Source organism: Podarcis muralis, chromosome Z (assembly GCF_964188315.1).
Source record: "Podarcis muralis chromosome Z, rPodMur119.hap1.1, whole genome shotgun sequence".
Taxonomy (NCBI): Eukaryota; Metazoa; Chordata; class Lepidosauria; order Squamata; family Lacertidae; genus Podarcis; species Podarcis muralis.
Genome location: NC_135673.1, coordinates 44663126 through 44680409, shown reverse-complemented (window position 1 = coordinate 44680409; position 17284 = coordinate 44663126).

Genomic DNA, 17284 nt, shown 5'->3' with positions numbered 1-17284 from the left:
GCAGACTCCCAGGGACTAGAGAACTAAATCAGAAGCAGCTCCTAAGATCCAGTCAGCCAACAGTCTCCAAGCTGGTGTCTTCTTTCTTCCCTTCAGTTACTGACTGCATCTCTTCACAGCCACAACCCTTCAGCTGCCCACCCACACTCTGGATCTCTTTGGACATCCCTTCCACCTGGGTGCCTTGCAGCAGCTGGGTCACTTTCAGCCCCCTGTGACATCTCATCAGGCAAGGTGCATGGAGTAAAACTTTCCTCTCCAATGTGCCTGTTACACAATCTGCTAGCAGCTGCTCCTTTCTAGTAAGCTGCTGCTCCATTTTGTCAAGCAGCTGGCCTCACTGCTGGAACATTTGCTCAAGCTGCTCCATCTTTTGCTGGCTTTGCTGCTGTTTCATATGCTCAAGTTGCCCCATAGTGGCTGGCTTTCCTGCAACCTGAACAGCTGAGTGTTGCTATCCTCACTTCAACATTACCTAGCCATACCTCATCCACAGGTTCTCAACCAGGAAGCACAAATCCCACTTCTAATACCAGTGTTGCGTGCCACCTCAATCTGCCAAGTGGTGTGAGATTCCAGGGGTTCTAGGCACTTACACAGAAAAGGCCCATTCTCCTGTTGTCACACCTCTGGACCTCTTGTGGAAGGGGGCACACGACAAAGGGTCTCAGATGGTGATCACAGGATTCAGTTTGGTTCATATAGAGAGAGGCAGTCCTTGAGGTATTGTGGTCCTAAGCCATTTAAGGCTTCATAGGTAAAAAACCAGCACTTTGAATTGGACCCAGAAACTATTTGGCAGGCAGTGCAGTTAGGCCAGGATTGGTGTTATATACTCACATCTTCTTACCATGGTGAGCAACCTGGCTGCTGAATTCTGCAGCAGCTAAAGTTTCCAAACCATCTACACAGGTAGTTTTCAGTATAATGTGTTGAGAAATTCAAATTTGGTATTATTTTTCTGTTTTGACTACATTTAGCTTGGGAAGTCTACATTTGATGTGGAAGCACATAAACTGATTTCGGAAAACCAAAGAATTTTAATTTTACCTTCTGAAAATATCAGGTAATGCTGAATAATAATAGTATAAAATAATTGCTAGTACTTGGCAATCATTTGTAATGATTTGTATGTAATAGTACACACATTTTAATTACCAAGCAAACTAAATTATATTAATTTAACTAAGGTATTTTTTGAACTATCAAGTCATGTTATATATAACCTTTTAGCCTTTATATATAACCTTTTTGGAATTTGAAAGCTGAAAAATTCAACATTCCCTAATGCCTCATGGAGAGCTGAGGAACTGGGTTGGAAGAGATAAAGGGATGAAAGAAGGGATAGTCTGGCACTGTACACCCCAGTGGTGAAGCAGAAAGGAAGATGATAGAACATAAGGAAGCTATATATTTACAAGGAAATAGTTCCTGTGATGAAATGGGATAACCAAATTCTCTGTGCAAGGGCCCCAGCAGAGCATCTCTGAACATAAGAGACCACCTGGAGTTCTGAAAAACATTGGGACATTATGTAGCAAAACCTTGACAGTTATTTGGTGTACTTTATTGTTGTATTTTATTATATGCCTTGACGGAAAAAAAATATTATGAAAGGCACCAAAGAAATTTATTTAATGCATTAACAAATGAAAACTTTCCTGGATGTAAATCCCACTGAAATAATTGAATTTACTTAGAATTTACTTTTTTTTAATTGAACACAGCCAGGACCATGGTTTCAGCCTGCTTTTTTCTGGCTTCAGCTGCCTTCTCTCTCTTTATCTTTGATGTTTAATAAAACCAAATGACTGAGGAAGAACAGAGTGGGGTCTGGTGCAGACTGTTATCTTTAAAAAAAAGCCCCAGCATAGATGAAAACTTGTCTTGACCTTTTGAGGCTAATAAAATAATAGAAAAAGGAATAAAAACAAGCTAAATTAACCATAGGCAATTTCTGCAAGCTTTTCTACCAAGAAACCTCCAAGATTTGTTTAATTCCCCCCCTTCCTTCCCTCCGAAAGACAAATTTTGCTTGTTGTAAGTCCAGGAATGAATCGAGGCATTGGGGAAACTAGCTGTCATTATTTTTTATGTTTAGCACTGCAATTGAACTGTCTGGATTTGGATATTATTACCGGCGAAGAGCAAAAGCACCAGAAAAAACACCAAGGATATACATGGGGCAGGTAGCCTCCCCTGCCTGCTTCTTCTTATCTCTAGTTAATTCTAAATAATTGTTAGGTTCAGTTGCTACTGCTAGGAACATTAGAAGCTGCTTTGTACTATGCCAGACCATTGGTCCATCTTCCTCAGTACAGTGGTACCTTGGTTCTCAAACTTAATCCATTCTGGAAGTCTGTTCCCAAACCGAAGCGTTCCAAAACCAAGGAGCGCTTTCCCATAGAAAGTAATGCAAAATGTATTAATCCATTCCAGATTTTTAAAACAACCCCTAAAACAGCAATTTAACATGAATTTTACTATCTAACGAGACTAACTGATCCATAAAATGAAAGCAATAAGCAATGTAATGCAATCACACAATCAATCAATCAGTAGCTTGAACTGGGCTCCACACAGTCACACACAGCCACAGAAACAAAAACGCAAATAAATAGCAAAAGCAGACACACCTCAGCGTAACATTCAAAGCGGAAGTGTGGCACTCAAAACAGAAGAGTGGCACTCAAATCGGAAGCATAACACTCAAAATGGAAGCGTAACACTAAAACAGAGCACGTTCGGCTTCCGAAAAAGGTTCTTAAACCGCAACACTTCCGGGTTTGCAGTGTTTGGGTTCAGGTTGTTTGAGTACCAAGACATATGAGAACCAGGGTACCACGATATTACATACACTGAAGAGCAATGGCTTCCTAGAATTTCAGACATTGGTCTCTTCCCAGCTCTGCATGAACTTGGGACCTTTTGCATGGAAGGTAGATGCTGCACTGCTGAGCCACAGCCCTTCCTGTTTCATTCATTGGTGTGCAGTTCCTTCTAGGACTTAATTCTCAGAGAGAGGGGTGGCCACAACTAATATCTAGTACCCACACAAAGAAAATGTATGGACCCTAAGGTGCCATGCAATAGGCAGCTTACCATCTCACACACTGAGAACTGCTGAGCCAGTCCCAGTGACATCAACCCAACACCCTTGGGTGACTATTGGGGCCACAGTATTCCGAAAGGGCCCACTATGTGTGCTTGGGCATTTCATTAGAAACTAAACCAATTCACATTTCCCAGGCCAATATGTGGATCAGAATGCAGTCATTTTTTCTAAAACATTATGGGAAATGATATATAATGAGTTGAAAAAATGTCTAAAAAGACGTTTGTCAAAACTGCAGAAGCTTTTCTTTTAGGTATAATGGATGTAAACATACCCAGAGAGCATAAAACTCTTATTATGTATGCTACTACAGCAAAATGAATAGTGTATGCTCAAGAAGTGGAGGGAAGATACAGTACTGACGAAGGAAGAATGGCAGGTGAAGCCAATAGAATAAGAGATCAGGATAAAAAAAAACTATTTGAGAAAGATTGGAAGATTGGTTTTATAGATTATTTGGAGACATTGTAAATACATTAAAAAGTTAACAGGAATAGAATTAATTCAGCAGTTAAAAATACTGAGATACAAAGATGAGGGAAAATAAGATACAGGGAAACATCAGAATATATACTGGAAAAGAATGTAATAAAATGCACCATGGAAGGGAGGGGGAGGAGAGTCAATATTAATTGTGTGGGTTTTAAAATTTTTTGAAATATTGCTATTGTTTCATGTGTAAAATAAACATGAAAACAGAATGCAGTTATTTTTTCAGAAGTTACATTTTTCTGAATTTGGCAATAAATACAGTTCTAGGCTCCTTAACAAAATGTACCAAAGTGCATTTGAAAATGTATATTTTAGATCGAAACCCATGGGGGGAAATGTGTTTTGTGAAACAAATGTTGAAATTGCTGACATTTTACAAGAATCTGCCGGTTATGCAGAAATGGGGTGGAACAGGATTATGAATGAACTCATGTGAAACTGAGGAGGACTAGAAATCAACTGATCCATCCCTGCTTATGACTGATGGCTGCCCTGAGCTCCTGACAATAGGTAGCTAGATTATGGTATTTTAATAATCCATAGTGCCTTGATAAGCACTCCAGAGCACTGTGAGCAATTTAATGTAATGGCTTGTATTCTCCCACCTAGAAGAGGCCTTTGTGGGAGAGGTCTCCCTGAAATCTGGAACTGGCCCTCAGCTGAACCAAAAATTACAAACTGCAGGTAATATATTGTAGTGCAATTATGGTTTATTTAACAAAAAGATGGAAGCAATCTCTGGGGTTTTTTAAATTTAGTGGTGGAAAGGCTATTTCAGAGTCTATAGATCTGCTAAGCACATCAATATGGAATAATGCAGGTGGAAATGTGTGCAGTAATTCTTGTTTTGAAAACTGAAGTGTTGCAAACTTCCAACAGTGAAATGTGAGAACAGCAGCTGGAGATGTCAAACCTGAGTCCCAATTCGGGTCCTCCTTATCTCTCTTCTTGGTCCTTGGGATTCTCTCCAAACCGCGCCCCTCCGAAGGGCATACATTCTCCCACAGATCATGCCTGCCTTGAGTGCTGTTGCGTGGCTGGAATATGTCCATTAAATGTGATAATGCCTCTTGCTTGCCTGAAAGGAGGGTAGGGATATATATATAAGCAACCAACATTTTCATGGCTGGAACAAACCTACTGCTGTGACCATTTTTGCCTCTGGCTCCACTCCACCCCACTACAGTGGTACTTCGGTTTACGAACCTAATCCATTCCAGAAGTCCGTTCTTCAACCAAAACTATTCTTAAACTGAGGTGTGCTTTCCCTAATGAGGCCTCCCACCGCCGGTGCCCTTCCACCATTCAGATTCCGTTCTTAGACCAAGGTAAAGTTCTCAAACACTACTTCCGGTTTTGCGGAGTTTGTAAACTGAATCATTCTTAAACCGGACTGTTCTTAAACGAGGTTCCCTGGACATTTGCTCACAAGAGAATGTGGACCTCAGGCTGAAAAGAGTTTCCCAATTCCCTGGGTTAGTGGTTATACTTTTGGAGAGTAGAGTCAAGATATCTATCTTCCAGAACCATTTTGTTGTGCAGACAAAATGGAGTTGAGCACATCATCTGTGAGTGCAAACACTTATTAAGGCAAATGACACAGAGATGGCTTGTTCTTTGTGTGACTCATAGACTGCATGTGCTGTTTTGAAGGATGTTTAATAACATCTCGATTTGGTTAAGCCGTACACAAGGACTTCATGGATGATTTATAGTCTAAGACAACACCCCCTCTCTGTTTTGAATGCTCCCCTAGAACTAATGCTGTATGAACTGTCCCTTTACTTCTTCTTCTTCTTTTTTAATACAGCAATTCCACTTGGGCTCCGAAAATTATGGGTGTTTTTTATGTCTTTAAGATGATGATGGAGTTCATATTTATTTCCCACAATGAACCCACCCAAACAGAGAACAAAGAAGGTTTGATGCAAAATTGGATATGGGTGGGTGGCTGGACAATGAGGGTGAGCTTATAAAGTAGGGATGAACAAAAGAAAAGGACCCCCCCCCCCTTTTAAGACAGGATGAATACATACATTTGTATTTCCCCCTCTGCACAACTCATTGAACTTCATTTTCAAAATGTCAAGGAGAAATAGGCTTCAAATGCTTCCATTAGATGGAGGTTCATAACTGTGTGACATTGTCTGTGCCTCGATTACTCTGCTTTAAAAAAAAAAAAATCTCTGCACCGCTCTCACAATAACACTCCTATCTAGACAAAAGGAGATGGCAGGGTGGAGGAACAGAGAGGCAGGAAATGGGTGGTGTGCAGAGATGGGGGAATTTATTCCTCATGAAACTCACCTTGGAAACGACGAGGACTTCAATGCTAACAAATATTTAATCCCACTTTGTGTTGACCTGAGCATATAAAATGGACCTCTAATTCACAAACAGTTAATATCACACATTGTAGTTGCAGCAGGGATGTGTTTTTTTTTTTGCAAGATGCTGGACGTTATCCATAATATCCCAGTTGTCTAAATGGAACAACAAGCTGTATGAATATGTGATACAGTTAAAACAAACAACTGATAATATGCTAGAAGAAACAGGGCAAAGGCAAAAACTGGTGAAAAGTTTGTACTTATTATTTATTTCTGCCTTCCTCCCAAAGGAGTCCAGGTTGCCAGACAAGAAGTGATGAAACAATAAATAAAAATAAAAATCTTTGAAACAATTGCAATACAGATGTGGACTGGGAAAGATTTCAGCTTAAAAGGCTTGCTGAAACTCTTCAGTACGTGTTGAAATGACAACAGAGGTGGCACCTGTCTACTATTCATGATGGGGAAGGATGCCAAAGGTGCAGTGCCACAATCCTAAATTCCAAATTCCTGCATTGTGTGTAACAGACCCCCTGATAAGATGGTATCTGCAGAAGGTCCTCTCATCTGTGGAGCACACTGGTTGACTAGCTATATATAAGGAGTAAAAGAATGTTTCAAGGTCCTGGTACCAAGCTGAATAAGGCTTTCTTTATACACCCAAACCAGTGCATTGAACTTTTAATACACATTCTTTATATATAACAAATATGAAAAAAAACCAAGCTGCATTCTTCAAACGATGTGAGTCATGACTTCTGCTACAGATTTTCTTCTTAAGGGTATGTATTAACTGAAATGAATTTTTCATAAAAAATAAGGGCATCTGAAGCATTTTTCTGGATCAACCAAAGAAGGCTCTTGATGCCATCATATATTCAATCACATCTTAATAAAGGATACAATAAAATATAATATAAGAACATATGGACATCAGATGTATCTGTTGGATCAAACCAAGGCCACGTTCATATCATACATTTAAACACCATGATACCAAATTTAAATAGCCATGGCTATCTCCAGAGAAACCTGGGAGCTGTATTTTTTTAAGGATGCTGAGAGTTGTTGGGAGACCCCTGTTCCCCTCAAAGAGCTGCAATTTCTAGAGTGGGTTAACAATCTGTCTCCCTTCAAAGGAAACTCTGGCAATGTCCCACCTAGTCCAGCATTCTGTTTTCACAGAGGCCAACCAGATGCCTATGGGAAGCCAACAAGCTAAACCTCAGTGCAAGGGTCCCCCCCCCCCTTATATGTAATGGCCTAATATCCCCCTGAGAGCTCCTTCACTGGATCAGGATTTGAACTTGGATCTCCTTGGTCCCAGTCCCTGACCTTCTGGCTCTCAATATTGATCCCTATTTTTGCTGCATTTGAAAATTCCCTCCAAGTGCTCTTGTGTGAGCAGAGCCATCAAAGCAGCTCAAATAGGAAGAATTCAGTTGCAACTCTGGCTGAGATATATTTGTCATTGAGAGTGTATGTGTTGGTGGAGATAGGAGGAGATATCCACCTGTAGTTGTTTCTTGAGGAGTTAATTATAACCATCTATTCTGTTGTCTTAATTCAACTAGAAACATAAAAACAAGCGGGACTGCTTGAACTTGACTGAATGCTCAGAGCAATTTATCAAGTTGGTAAGTGCTGGCCGCAGAGCTAGCAATTGAGAAAGTGTGTGTGTTTGTGTGCAAACCTGATCAGTCCTACGTATAATGGATATTTTCCACAATAAATGCTTACCATTATGTGAAAGGTACACAATCAACCTTCTCATGCAGGACAACTGCAACTGGGCTCCTAAAATCTACATATTTGTATTTGTATTGTAATGCAGGGAGGGGATTGGCTGTTGGTGGTGAAGCCTTGGAGTTTATTTGGGTGATGTGTCCTGATGTCATAGAGTAGCAAGGCAGGAATGAGCAAGCTTCTGTGAGCAGAGCTGTTCTGGTCCAATGGTTGCAAATGACTGAACTAATTAGGTATGAGAGAAAGAAGCCTGGGAAAGATAGCCAGAGTAGGGTAGCCTAGCCAAGGAATAATTCGCTTAGGAAATGTGGAGGGAGACATGGGAAAGGAAGTGGTTGAGGAGAATATGGGGAAAAGGCAAACCTCCCATGCAGAATCTAAAGGAGGAAGGAGGAGTCTGAATGAAATAATGGTAGCACTTACATGATTATTGTTCTCTACTCCTATGGTTGATTATTGCCTCAACATGAGAGAGAATGCACCACAGTTCAGCTGAGGAACACATATTTTGGATATGCAGAAGGTCATGAGAAGACGGCTATGGCCCTGAGGACTCCCAAGGAGAGGGAGAGGATAGGAGGCTGAGGGAACACCACAAGGGAGGGTGTTTGGAAATGGGTGAGATGCTGCCAACTCTGCAGGCAAAGGGGGACATAACTGGGCTCCTGAGCCCCACAGGGGAGCCGCAGAAATAATACAGTTGGTCAAGGGAGCCATGGACTCCAAAAGGTTGAAAACCTCTGGGCTAGACCCAGAAGTTCCATGCACAAGTTGTACTATCTCCTTCTTCAGAAGACATGTCAGTGGCTGACTGAGTACCCAACAACTCAAGGAACATAAAGTGATGCCAATGCCTCATAGCTTTTTTTGGACTGTTTAATAAAAACCTTTAACTTTCTCCCCATTTGTGTGTTCATTCTGCTACAAATCCAGAAAGAATCTCAGCCCCTTGGCAGAACAAATGACTAAATAATCTGATCTGGTAGGAGACAGCTTGCAATGTTGTCCTGTAGGGAAGGCTGGGGCTCAGTGGTAGAGCACATGCTCTGCATTCCCAGGTAGGGATGAGGAAGAGCCGTGTCTGAAATCTCATGTCTGTCAGTCAGTGCTGATAACACTGAGTTAAATGGGTCAATGATCTGACTTAGTATAAGACCACTTCCTACACTCCTACAATTTCCTGCAAGTCTCTAGAGGTAATAACTTGGTGGCAGATAGATTCCCATCCCCCTAGTTAGTAGATGACACCACAGAAGTATCACTAGGGTGTGCTGTAGATACCCATCAGCCCAAAATTTAACTTCCATTCCTGCAAGTGACTCTTGTGGCTCACAGTCAGGAAGTGGATCTGACAAGCTAGAATAGAACTGTCAGATAAAAATTGCACTAAATATGGGCTTTTGTTAAGTGCCCCACATGAGACCACTTGCTCCAACAAAAATGAATATACGGGGGTCAAATGGGCGAGGATGGCATGGAAACGTAGACTGTGTGTTCCATGTAATTTGTCACACCTAGTGAGTTTTCATTCCTCGGCAGTTGCACCAATCAAGCAGGGCTGGAAGCTGGAAGAGAAAGAGAAAGAGAGATAGAGTTTAGGGTTTAATTGGCCTGTACACTGAGTGTGTGGCATTGGGTCCTTATATAACTGATCTGCTCTTATCTCATGAAAAGCAAAGGTAGCTGTGTTGCTCCATAATGGAAGAAAAAATGCTCTCAAATCCACAGTTGGACAATACCTTTAATACGCAGCAATCTGGGAAATGGCAAGTAGAATCACTTCTTTCTTTCTTTCTTTCTTTCTTCCTTCCTTCCTTCCTTCCTTCCTTCCTTCCTTCCTTCCTTCCTTCCTTTCTTTCTTTCTTTCTTTCTTTCTTTCTTTCTCTATCTATCATCTGTCTGCCTGTCTATTTATCTATCTGGTCAAGTAGCTTGACACAGTTTTAAAAGATCATAAGTAGAACTTCACATTTGTAAGGGAGGTGAGAAGTATGGTTTCTGCAGAATCATGCTCAGCTCTTGGATTTCCCCCTCCTGATGCCTAGGTGCCATCTCCACCACTGATGAGGAAGCTGCACTAGTTGTTACCTCTCAAGTGTCCTTATGCACTGCAATATATATTAATAGTTGTTTAGCTGTAGTTCTAGTTATCTTAGCCAGCCCCTTCCCAGCTACTGGTCTCCTGTTCTCCACCTGCTCCAAAGCCTCAAGATAGACCAAGTTGGCTCTAATGCTGGGCCCCTCTTTCACATCTAAAAATGAATCCTGACACACCAGTCTTCTTAGGGGAGGGGGTCATTATGCTCCTTCCCTTTTCCCTTCTGACCAACTATGCTCCTCTTTTTTGTGTAATCTTTCAAGATAAAATTAAAAGTCCCTAGAACCATCACCTGCTCCCACAATTATGACTGGATGGTGGAGGAAAAAAATTATTGTATGTTAGCTGGTAGCCAATCATTATATTACACTGCTACGAAAGTGCTAAATGAGTAAAGGAATAAATGGTGTCTGATTAAATGAAGGAAAACATGGTGGGATGTTCACTGGTTGTTTGGTTGTTTGGTTGTTGGGTTGGTTGGATAGATGGATGGATGGATAAAGGTTGGGTGCACCAATGATGGATGGATGAATAAATTGTGGATGGGTAAATAGATGGATGTTGAATGAAAGGATGGGTGGATGGGTGGATGGTGGATGCTACATGGATAAAAAAGGCAAGAAGAAGGCAAAACTAGGTCTAAATAGGTCCAAATAGGTGTACAATGACAGGCCTGGTGCTTGGCAAATGTGAAATGCCTAATAGCCCCAAAACCCAGGCCAGTATCCTATGGGCACAACTCACTAGGCAATACACATGGCCTCCTAGGCAGCCCATGACCATACCACTACCTCCTTCAATGCTGGGCCCCAACATGGACCTTTGGCTACCTAAGGGCCTGCAACCCTTTTTAATAATAATAATGATGATGATGATGATAATGTTTTATTTAAGCATATTTACAAGCAAACAAACAAACAACAAGGCACACACACTTAACCCCAAAAACCGAAAAGAGTAAAGGGAAAGGGTAAGAAAGAAACAAGAATGAAAGTACCACACCCATTTGACTCCCCTCCACCAGCACTCATCATCTTTGAGTCATTTAAGTTCTTATTTACATTGCATATCATTTATCGCTGTAATTACTTCTTTTATAGCACTATTATGGTATAACATCAAGTCACCTTACAGGCTTAGTCTAAACATATCAGCATGTTATCTTTAGAGCAGTGTTTGTTCATATATTCTCCAAACCTGCAGCCCTCATGCACATGGCCTGCTAGTCCACTGACCCCAAGCCCTCCTGACAGATCAACTTGATACGTGGAATTGGCAGAATTCCTGCCAATATTAGCCATCAGAAAGTCCAAGACCAGGGATTTCTGGGGGTGGGGGGTGAGGCCTTGGGATCAGTGGGCTCCTGAGCTGGTCCTGCTTCTATCACATAATGGCATTAGGCCTGGTTCAAATCTGATCACTGTGCCAACTCCAGACTTGTGGAGCAACAGCTGCAGCATGCGCTCGCTCTCTCTCTCTCTCTCTCTCTCTCTCTCTCTCTCTCTATATATATATATATATATATATAACATGTTATGGTTTGCTCCAGGTGCCAAAATATATTGGATGATACCTGTATCTGCCTGTCTCTGCTTTCCCCCTGGTTGCTGTGCTCAGCATGCCTACGAATGCTGGGTAGCCCTACTGCTGAACAAAGGGACTTCAGATTACAGTTTAAGTTGAATTAATTGATTTGCGAATGGTTTATTAACCTTTTAACATGCCGCAGGACCAACTGTTGTTATAACAATTATTATAATGATTTGATCTTGTGGTGAACACAGCCTGAAGCCCACTTCCCACATTTCTTACCTGGTGAAGCTCTTTAACAACACGGCCACATCATGGAATGAATACTTCCTTCTTTTTAAAAAATAAAGAAATAATAATTTTGCTGATAAACCAAATTCTGGTTTTAAAACGTATAATTATGATACATTTGCTTGTTAATGGGATAATAACTGCTTGGAATAGCTTTGATCTCAGCAACCATCAGATTCCGAATAAGAATAAAACAAGAATAACTATAACTGTGTTGTTCAGTCAACATTCTCCAGAGCCCACAAGAATTAGATATACAGTGATGCTAGTTATTAAGAAATCATTCAAATTTAATGAACGTGACTCACAAGCTGGCTTTAATTAACTGTTATATATTGTGCAGTGCAGTGCTTCATCAATAAATCATTGTGCATTCATAATTGTAAATGAACATTTCTGAAAAATGTATTCAGGTAATTAACAATTGAAGTGCCAGCTCTCTCTCCTAGTCTCTTATTCCATCTCTCTCCTCTCCCCCACCCCCTCATCACCTCACCTCTAAACAACAACAGATTTGGGAAAGCAGAAGCTCTTGTGTGTTACCAGTGCCATCTCCCGATTTAGCAGGATCTATATGGGCATTAAGGAGATGAGTCCATGCACATAATGCAAATTTGCTTTAATTTAGTAGCAAGATGAATAATTATTTTTTCATGAGCTTTGTTAGTTGGTATGTTCCAAATCAGGTGCCTTCCACCATGACTATTTCCAAAGAAATTGCCATGTTAGATATTTGAACCCAAAATGAAGTAAGAGTCTTGTGGCAACTTAAAGACAAGCACATTTATTAAGGTATAATTCATAGACCATAGTATATTTCACCAGAAGCACGATGTAGTTTGCAGAGTTATAGTGTGTGTGTGTGTGTGTGTGTGTGTGTGTGTGTGTGTGTGTGTGTGACTGAGAACCTGGAGCCTTTCTGCTCCCATTTTAGTCAGGTGTTAAGAAAGCTGAGTTGACAGTGAGTTGGGCATCTTATCTCCATGGAGCCATTAACCAAGTTAGACAGTCTGTCTTTCTGTACATCAGAAGGAAATTCACTAAAAGATATGTTGCTGAACCTTGGGATTCCTTAGAAATCAGTCAGGAGTTGTCTAGTCAGAAAATTAATAATGGCAGAAAAATGTCTTGAAGAAAGCTGACCTTCTCTTGAACCATGCAACCACAGGAGAGTCTTATGTTAGATGCGTTCAAAGTAACCCTCCCATACTAAGTTCATGTCATGCAAGAGTGAGACTTTGCAGAGCTAGCATACCATATATGAACCCTAGAACATGATCTAGAATCCTTTGCAGTGCACATGAGTTCCATCAGAAATTAATCAAGGTGGAAATGATTTGCCCGAGGCTGGAACTAAGAGAAAACTCCATCCTAAGAGAAGAGGGATGGTATTCCTTTGCTACTTATACACATGATTTGGGCAGAACTAATGTGAGAAAATCTGAAGCTCTGCTATCTTTTAACCATATTAGAGAAGCAGGGTGATTCAGATCATGTATTCTGTTCCAGTGATTTGATGTTATTAAGACTCATTTATTAGCAGCCTGAATGTGGCTGTAACCTATTGCTTGGATAACAAAACCAAATACACCTTGAGGAACAACCTTCCAAGTCAGGAAGAAGTGAGGCACGTAAATTCAGAAACATATGCTGCATTTAAGTAATAGGGCATGTGAATTTAATCGAGAATAATAAGGAAATTCAATTACAGCAAACGGAAGGTTGGAACTTGCCATTGCTCCGAGGAGTGGAAGACTGTAATTGAAGCAACCTTCCCTTATGCACAGGTGTTTGGTCTTTGATCCTTTAAGAATTTACATTCTTCGCCAGTTCTAAATAACGATGGATGAAATTGAAATTTAAGATCTTGGAACAAGACTGACGTGAGGCCAATGTCAATCAGACACCTTGAGTTACACAGCTAGAGTAAGAATTGTGAAAATAAGAGTTTCCCAGGATGTTCAAATGTTATTGTATCTGTCATGATACAGAAGATCACTGTCATGGTACTAGGCTCACTCCCAACAACAGTACACAGATGATCAATGTCTTATTTATTAAGTAAAACATAACCTTTGTCTTTAAGCAGCTTCCCTGTGACTCCATAAGGTCTCCAATCATGGTCATTTAAAGGGCCAAATCTGTTCAACTTCAATAGTAGAGCTGAATAATGCACCTTTACATAATTTCCTGGTCTTATGCATGAACAGTCTACCAAAGTTGTCCTCAGCTGGCCCTGGCCCAAGACCCACATCTGCCTACTGCTGTCACTTCCTGGGTTTCCAGTTGCTGTCAGGATAGCAATCAATGGGCAACTGAGCTACCCCAATACAGTGGACCCTTCTGCATTTCAGCATATTTTCATTCCAGGAAAAGTCTAGAAAGTCATAGAAAAAGACTAGTTAGTGAACAGAGTTCTGCTGCTTCATACAGTGCTCCCTCACTAGATGTAGGAAGGTGAGACATGTGGTTGGCCATAGTTATCTCTCTTATCTCCTCTTGTGCCCTTCCCTTGCTACATTGCAGCCCTCATGGAAATTATGAAATCATTGTCTCAGAAGAAGAAGAAGAAGAAGAGGAGTTTGGATTTGATATCCCACCTTTCACTCCCTTTAAGGAGTCTCAAAGCGGCTAACATTCTCCTTTCCCTTCCTCCCCCACAACAAACACTCTGTGAGGTGAGTGGGGCTGAGAGACTTCAAAGAAGTGTGACTTGCCCAAGGTCACCCAGCAGCTGCATGTGGAGGAGCGGAGACGTGAACCCAGTTCCCCAGATTACGAGACTACCGCTCTTAACCACTACACCACACTGGCTGAAGAATGTATCCTAGCCCAGACACTGAATCCAGTGCTGCTTGGTTCCTGAAGCCTTTACTGGAAACCAACATGGCAGCAACAGCTTTACCATGGAACCTTCTTGGAATTATAGAATCATAGAACTGTTGAGTTGGAAGGGACCCCAAGGGTCGTCTAGTCCAACCCTTTGCAATGCTGGAATCTCAACTAAAGCAAAAAGATGTGAGAAGGGCAAAAATGGCCAGAAAAGAGCAGGAAAACTGTAAAAATGGCACAAAAGTGTGTGTGTGTGGGGGGGGGGGAAGGCTAGCAACCCCATGATGGCCTGTGGAGAATTGGAGTTTGAGAAAGGAGGTTTGGAGGAAGTGATTGTGGTGGAGTTTGGCAGATTTTTATGAATGTTTGGCAGAGTTTAGGTTTCTAGATGGTGTTCCCCAATATACAAGATTTCACATATCCATGTGGTACCCAGAAACATAATCTCCACATAAGCGGGGAGACACTTGTATTATATGTTAGCCTTAATAGCAAAAAATTGGAGCAAAATATCAGTAATCATCCCCTATAAAGAAGAAATGATTGACCCACATAACCCTGTCATGTTAGTGTTTGGACTCTCCAACAGAGACATTTCAGGTGACAGAGGCAATCAGAGTCCTTTTGTATCTCTCTCTGCAGGTTGGACTCTCCTCAGTGGTTGCTAAATCTTCACTTTGATTGCATCAATGGTTTATCCATTGAACTTTGCGTTGACCATAGAATGATGGTCAAAAATCTGCAACGAAACTACAAAACATGAATTCCATTCTTCCCTTGTGTCATCCTGCTTCATTCTGTCTTAATATATTTCTGGCAGATTAATCAGGCTGCAAAGCTGAGCTGCGCTGTTGGTGGAGAGCCGGCTTCTCAATGTCAAGGAGTTGTGCATATGAATTATTTAATAGCGTTCAAGTTGTTTACTTTGCTGGCGTGATTTGTGGGAATGTTTTCCTTTGCAATGATCTAGCATTTGCTGTTTGAATGTTGGCTTTCTCGTGTCCTAATCAATGCAAATTGGGCCATAAAAGCACCACGCAGCACATACCTTGAAGGTAAAGGCAGGTACTTTTGATATATGTGATGTTCCGTTGAGCTTGTGGGTTTTCTGGTATGCATACAAAGGGAAAAAAAGAAAACCTTAAATGTTAGCACAGTTACAGATGCAATCTCTTTTTTCTTTCCCTACTTTTAGGAAGAAATGCTCATATTTGAAATAAAGTAATCCACAGAATTTTTTTTAAATTATTAAAAACTGTGTATTTCAAGAATAGCCTTTCTTTGAAGTTACTTGAGCAAAGAACCTTATCAGGATTGTGATGTATTTATGGCAAACATTTTGTGATTTCTGTTCTGGTGCTTCTATTTCTGAAGGTTGAAAGGAAATAGGAGCCTGTAACCCAGTTTTTCTCACCGAACCCAAAGGCTACAGAAGAGGTAGACAACAGTCTAAAGTTCTCAGCCTAATTTCATGTGACCCCCTAGTCTAATTTCAAAAGTCCTCTGCATGTGATCTGTCTGTTCCCTAGCAGCCTATTGGGTGGGGAAGGGTGAAAGAGGAAAAACTGGGTGGGAGAGAGATGGTCCCACCCACTTTTCATTCTGGTCCCACTGGGAATGGATGAATCTGTAATTTCAGTTCCTTTCAGTTTCTCACCTTTTCGATCTTACGTTCAGTTCTCCATATAGCTACTTCAGTGTTGCAATTTTTTAATGTCCTTGTCAGCATTTTTGTGTGAAATTATTCATACTAATTATTATTATTATTATTATTATTATTATTATTATTATTATTATTTCTCCTAATATAAAGTTTTGCATGCAGTTTTGCCAAACATACAGATTATTTTGCAAAGCAATTGCTCCTTCATATAATGCATTTTTGTTTGTTATTTCAGTAATATATGCATTTTAATGCACATTTAGTATGTGCATTTTTGTACACCCTACACAACTGGAGTGCACTGCAAAATTCAGAGAAGTGTAAAACTGAAGTGCACGATTACCCCTTTCCATCTTACAGCTCAAGAGAATAGCAGGATGTGTGTGTGTGTCAGTGAGTAGAGCGGTTCATGGATCTGTCTGATGAGTGGTGTGGGGACCAAAGCTATGCATGGGGGAGTATGTGTTTGTGGCACTGTACGAAAGACGATTCAGTGCAAGGGGCACTGTACGAAAGACGATTCAGTGCAAGGGGCACCAGCAATGTTTCAGTGGATTTCTACTTCTTGACATTGGGATAATAAAGAACACCCCACTCCAGGTTACACTGACTGACAATTCAATCCTATGCATGCTAAGAAGCCAACCCCACTAACTCCAACTGAGTTTAATACCAGCTAAGTGAGTGGATGTGGGTGGTGCTGTGGTGTAAACCAATGAGCCTTGGGCTTGCCAATCAGAAGGTTGGCGGTTCAAATCCCCATGACAGGGTGAGCTCCCATTGCTCAGTCCCAGCTCTTGCCTGCCAACCTAGCAGTTCGAAAGCAGATCAAAATGCAAGCAGATAAATAGGTACCACTCTGGTGGGAAGGTAAACAGTGTTTCTGTGCGCTGCTCTGGTTTCACCAGAAGCGGCTTAGTCATGCTGGCCACATGACCCAGAAAAACCGTCTGCAGACAAACGCCAGCTCCCTCAGCTAGTAAAGTGAGATGAGCACCGCAACCCCAGAGTTGTTCACAACTGGACTTAACTGTCAGGGGTCCTTTACCTTACTTTTTAAAGTGAATACAGGATTGCAGTTTAGGAAATACTGGTTTTATTTCGATATTTGCCTTCCCACTAGGATAAATTTCTTGGCTTTCTTTGTTTGAGTCATCAGTCATTCAAAAGAAGATCCTGTCAGGGCT